Below are 6795 nucleotides of genomic sequence, written 5' to 3'. Positions count from 1 at the left end.
TAGCAAGACTTACTCGGTTTTTCGGATCTTCTGGTGAAAAAGGAATCCCCCGGATATAAGACTGAGTTCTGTGGGAAACATCACCGTGACTATGGAAAGTCCCAAGTCATTCCTTGTCGTGTCGCCGATCCCTGGTCGGATTGTTTGCTTATAACCCCTCGGAAGTCCCCAGTCGTCCCTTTCCATGTTACGACTGGTAATTGAGCCGCCTGGTAGCTGAGTCGTCGATTCCTGAGCGGATCGTTTGATTCTACTGTCCTGACGTCTGGGTCGAGGTATGAGATCGAGGATTGAAAACTGACGTCGTGACCGAAAGATCAATCTCCCACTGTGGTCGCCAATTGTTTGAGGGTGAAAACGATTTCTGCTGATTTTGGTAATTTCGGGTGTGTGGGTGAGAACCGAGTTTAAACCCTAAATAATGTACTGCAAGGGAGTACTTTAGATTAGAGACATCAATCTGTACAAATCCGGCCTAAACCAAGAAATGGCCGTTCCAGACTTGCTTCGGTCACAAAGTGAAGGAGAAGGGCTGGTTTTGGGGAGGGAAGCGAAGAGAGTGTTGAGACCAGAATAGTTGATTCTGGAAGAGTAGTTGTTTTACGACTTATATCAGAAAGTGGGAAGCTAACAGATGGAAATCTAGCAAATATTTTCTGAGTGTTGTATATTCCTGACCTGAACTTGTTGTTCGGTGGAAATATGTAATGCCTATTTATACAAGTCGAAGTGAAACGTACTCTGGTCTCATTAAGAAATGGAAAACGGATGAGTAAATGGGAGGAGGTGGTAACCGGTATCGCCTGGAATTGATGTTCCATAAAAGAAAGCGTTTCACCATTACTCCATGTATTTACTATCCGCCTCATCCTTATGACACTTTCTTATAACGGGCGTAGTGTACGGCGCACGCTGTAAACCGCCAAACCAATACCCAATGAGCATCCCCCAATTTGTGACATGCGTTGATGTCTCGAGTGTTTTCATGGAAAACATGTAGCATGTTGTTGTCGTCTGGCAAGTCGAGCTTGGGAGACTTGCCGGCTCGATGACCTTCGACAGTCGAGATTTTGCATCTTAAGTGGAAAGGTAGCCGTTGACTTCGTTTGGTAGCCGCATAGGGAAGGCCGGCATGGTATGGCGCGGCAAGGTGGTTGGCATGCCATTGGCACATGTGGCATGGCATGCCTTGGCGCGGTTTGGCGTGGCCAAAACTAGGGTTTTGGGCCAAAGGTTACCATGTGTTGTCTGGCGACCTTGGACGGCTAGGATTTGCATCTAGGATGGAAGGGTGGTCGTTGATCGTCGCACGCTTTCGTTTTGGTAGCCGCATAGGGAAGGCCGACGTGGTATAGTAAGGCAGAATGGTGCGGACGGCTTGGCATAGTGGAGCCAAGGCAGAATGGTGCCGACGACTTGGCATAGTGGGGCCAAGGCAGAATGGTACGGACGACTTGGCATAGTGGGGCCAAGGGTTTGTACGGCTTGGCATGGTAGGGACAAGGCAAGGTGCGGTTGGCTTGGCATGGTGGGGACAAGGGTTTGGACGGCTTGGCATGGTAGGGCCAAGGCAGGGTGCGGTTGTCTTGGCATGATGGGGCCAAGGGTTTGGCATGCCATTGGCGCATGGTGCAGCCAGCATGGCTAGGGCCAAGGGTTTGGCATGCCATCGGTGCATGGTGCGGCCAGCATGGATAATGCCAAGGCAAGGTGCGGTTGGCTTGGCATGGTGGGGCCAAGGGTTTGGACGGCTTGGTATGGTAGGGCCAAGGAAAGGTGCGGTTGGCTTGGCATGGTGGGGCCAAGGGTCTGGCATGCCATTGGCGCATGGTGCGACCAGCATGGCTAGGGCCAAGGGTTTGGCATGCCATTGGCGCATGGTGCGGCCAGCATGGCTAGGGCCAAGGGTTAGCATGCCATTGGCGGTGCGGCCAGCATGGCTGGCATGCCTTGGCGCGGTAAACGTGGCTGGAATGGTATTCCATTGGCACAGTGGTGCGGCTGGCATGGTTGGCATGCCTTGGCGCGAAGATGTGGCTGGCATGGTTTGCCATTGGCATAGTGGTGCGGATGGCATGGTTGGGATGCCTTGGCGCGAAAATGTGGCTGGCATGGTTTGCCATTGGCACAGTGGTGCGACTGGCATGGTTGGCATGCCTTGGCGCGAAGATGTGGTTGGCATGGTTTTCCATTGGCACAGTGGTGCGGCTGGCATGGTTGGCATGCCTTGGCGGGGTATCATGAGAATTAGGGTTTGGCATGGATGATGTTAGTCAATGTTAAGGGTTTTGCCGTGGAACATGACCCATGTTAAACAAAATGATACCCCGGTAGTTCTTACATAGGCATGCTGATTGATTTAATAAATGTGCTAATGGTCATAGTGACGTCATGTCGGATGTACAGTTATACGATTTTAACCCTAAGCTAAAAACCACCATCAACATGAGTGATCAATTTGAGTTTGTCTTAATAACTACGGATCTTTATGGTTATGTGAGTGGAGAAATTGTTGAACCTCCTTCAGAAGTCACTACTAATGGTATTACGAGTGTTAATCCAAGATGGGTATATTGGAGAAAGGCAGATCGCTTTGTTGTGAGTTGTCTTAAAGCAACATTTACCCCAACAATTTCAGGGGATGTTATTGGAATGAGTTCTGCGCGACAGATATGGCAATATCTTGAAACTAGTTTTAGGTCTCAATTTGGTGCAAGACGTAATTTGCTACGTAATCAGTTACTTGGGTTAAGAAGAGGATCTCAAACTGTTAGTGAGTTCTTACATAATTTGAAGGTTATTACTGATTCTCTGGCAGCAATTAATGATATAGTATCTGATGCTGATATTATGATGTATGCTCTTAATGGTCTTGGTAGAGACTATGAAACTTTTGTTATAGCTGCTCAAAATCGTGAAACACCTTATACATTTGGTGAATTGAAGGCTAGGTTGTTAACTCATGAGAAGTGGCTTAGTGATCAACATCAGGGTCAAGAAGCTGGTTCTGGTTTTGATACTACTAATCCAACAGCATTCTACGGGAAGAATACTCATAATGGTGGTAAAAATGGTAAAGGTAAATCAAAGAATTTCAAGAATAATGGTTCAACTTCAAAGAGTGGGTCTTCTTTCAAAAGTGGTGTTGGGTCTACTAGCTCTAGTGGGGATGTTTTTGATGGAGCTGCAAGAAGACCATTTGTGGATTTCTCCACAGCGGAGTGTCAAATATGCAGGAAAACTGGTCATTTCGCAAGTAGGCGCTTTTTTAGGTACCATCCACCAGTTACCAATACTAATACTCAGTCTTTTAATGTTGATAGTGTACAAAATGTGGAGCAAGCTTTCAGTGGTGTTCAGGTTAACTCAGCTATGTGTGATGATCCTTCTGGTGCTGCTTCTACAACTTGGATTTCTGACTTAGGGGATTCTAGGCGTATGACCGGAGAATCAGCAATTCTGCATAATACTTATGCATGTAATGGATCAAACAAAGTGGTTGTTGGTAATGGTAAGACTCTTGCTATTTCTCAAACTGGTAGTTCTATACTTCATACTTTTACTGCAAATTTCAAACTAGATAACATCTTATTAGTCCTAGAAATAGCTCAAAACTTACTGTCAGCAGCTCAGTTTACTAGGGACAATTGTTTCCATTTTGTCTTTGATCCTTGGAGTTATGAGATTAGATATTTAAGTTCTCACACAATTTTGGCTCAGGGTAGAATGGTCAATAACTCGTATCTAATTCACAATTTATCCTTTAGCTCAAATTCTCATTTTACATCCTTTTCTACTATGCTTGCTTCTTCTTCTATTTGGCATAATAGATTAGGTCACCAGCTAAGAAAATTGTGCATCATTTGAGTTCTAATAAGTTTATTTCTCTGAATTCTGAGTCCTCTGATTCTCTTTGTCATCCATGTCAAATTGTCAAAAGTAAAAGACTTTCTTTTCATCTTTCAAACGCTCATGAATCCAATCCTCTAGCACTTATACATTGTGATGTTTGGGGACCATCACCAGTGCTTTCTTATGCTGGCTATAAATATTATATTGTTTTCATAGATGATGCAAGTAGATTTCACTGGATTTTTATCCAATGAAGTTGAAAACTGATGCCTTAGACTGTTTTGTTCATTTCAAAAATCTTACTGAAAATTTGTTCTCTACAAAAATTCTTTGTTTTCAAACAGATAAATCCTGTGAACTTGCAAAAGGAGTTTTTAAACAATTCTTATATTCTAAAGGTCTTGTCCAAACACACCAGAACAAAATGGTTTGGCAGAAAGAAAACATGGGCATATTACCGAAATGGGTAATACCCTACTTTTTCACTCTTCTTGTCCAAAATATTTTTGGTTTGATGCCTTTCTTACTGCCACATTTCTTATCAATAGAACTTCTTGAAAAAGCGGGGGTCTAACAACACCACCCAATATTTCGCTTAGCAATCTGTATGGACTAACTCCGGAATACTTTGATAGAGAATCAACTAGACAGTCAGACTCAATCTAGATAAAAGTATCTCAAGGAGTTAATATCTCTCTCTTGATTTGATTTTTACTCAAGCTAAAAACAATAGCGAGTCTTTATCAAATACAAGGAATACTTGGACGGTACCAAAGACCAATGTCCAAGGATCAATCAATATCAATCAAAAACCAAAGGTTGGATTTCCAATTGATGATCACGAACGCACAACCTGTATTATTTAAATTATACAACACATATACGGAAAAGAAATAACACAGACACCAGAAATTTTGTTAACGAGGAAACTGCAAATGCAGAAAAATCCCGGGACCTAGTCCAGATTGAATACACACTGTATTAAGCCGCTACAGACACTAGCCTACTCCAAGCTAACTTTGGACTGGACTATAGTTGAAACCCTATCAATCTCCCACTGATACAAGGTACAATTGTACTCCTACGCCTCTGATCCCAGCAGGATACTGCACACTTGATTCCCTTAGCTGATCTCACCCACAACCAAGAGTTGTTGTAACCCAAAATCACAGACTTAATAATAAACAGATCTGTCTCACACAGAAAAGTCTATCAAAGGATAAATCTGTCTCCCACAGATAAACCCTAGGTTTTGTTCCGTCTTAAGATATAAAATCAAGGTGAACATGAACCAATTGATAATCCGGTCTTATATACCCGAAGAACATCCTAGATTAATCAATCACCTCTCTACAATCCTTTATGACTACACAAGCGGATTGTCGAGGAATCACAAATAGTGAGACGAAGATGTTTGTGACTTCTTTATCTTGCCTATCGGAGAACTCTCACGATATCAAGCCAATCAATCGATTGTACTCGTACAAGAGAAGATGCAAGATCAGATCACACAACTACGACAAAGTAGTATCGGTCTGGCTTCACAATCCCAATGAAGTCTTTAAGTCGTTAACCTGATTTTAGAGAAGAAATCAAAGGTTCATGGAGATCGACTCTAGCGGGCGCACTAGTAGCACACAGACGTGTGGGGATTAGGCTTGCTCAATGCTAGATGTCTCCTTTATATAGCCTTCAAATCAGGGTTTTGCCTTAGGTACAAAGCAATCCTTATTCACCGTTAGATGAAAACCTGATTTAGATTCAAGCTAATATTTCTCAACCGTTAGATCGAAAACTTAGCTTGCCACACACACTTGGGTAAACGTTTATTCGTGAAAACCATGCCCAAACGTGTACGTTCATGTTGGTTCAACATAGTAACCCAAAAGGTCAACCATATGAGCATTTCATATTAACCTTGTTCTTCTTCACCATAACTAGTTCAATCGACTCAAGTGAACTAGTTAGAGAGTTGTTCAATTTCTATGAGATATTATGTAACTACACAAGACACAATTGAAACAAAAATGATTCGATCCGATTGAATCGGCTCATGAACATTATAGCCACGATTCACATAAAGCATTCCTTAGTATTTTAATGTTTCTTGTTCAGAGCACAGCTTTAGATCATAGCCTCTTAAGTTCGCAAACAAGTTCGCGGAGTTAAGTTAATCGGTTGAGTTTTCCAAACTCAACAGAAATTCCCGGTTCGAGAACTTCCGCCAGTTCGCGGACTTAAGTTAATCGGTTGAGTTTTCCAAACTCAGCAGAAATTCTCGGTCCGAGAACTTTCGCCAGTTCGCGGACTAAGCACACAAACGAGTTTTGGAAAATCCAGCAGAAATTCTCGGTCGAGAACTTCCGACAGTTCGCGGACTGAGTCTGCGGACTGGGTTCGCGGACTTGGCAAACCAATTCCGCAATCCTCCTGATTTCTCTTGATCAACAAAGTTCGAAAACTTCGGTTCAAGGAATACATGTTTATGTAATCTAAACTCTCATTTCAATCATTGAGATATTCTCAAAGGACGCTATGTAGCCGTTATTCACAGACCGATTCACGTCAGAGCAATTCTCAAAGTGATTGAAACTTTCATGACTTTCGTCACTAGGTGAAGATAAACTTGATCAAAGTGAAACGCTTTACCAACACACGATTTCGAGATAAAAATAAGCAATGAATGCTCAGCTCGAAATGTCAAGTGTGTATGATCTAGTCTATATAGCATACGACTTTTGTCTCATTAGAAGTAGGAGATAGATTAGATAGACTTTTGAGTGATAAATAAGTTCAAGTCTCCACATACCTTTTTGTTGATGAAGTTCCACGGTTCCTTGTATAGATCTTCGTCGTTGTATGATGAATCTCCATGAAGTCCTTGAGCTTAACTACACTTTTCCTATCCTAGTCCGAGACTTAGCTATGTAGGCTAGAAATCAA

Source organism: Papaver somniferum, chromosome 5 (assembly GCF_003573695.1).
Source record: "Papaver somniferum cultivar HN1 chromosome 5, ASM357369v1, whole genome shotgun sequence".
Lineage (NCBI taxonomy): Eukaryota > Viridiplantae > Streptophyta > Magnoliopsida > Ranunculales > Papaveraceae > Papaver > Papaver somniferum.
This window is presented reverse-complemented; position numbering follows the sequence as displayed.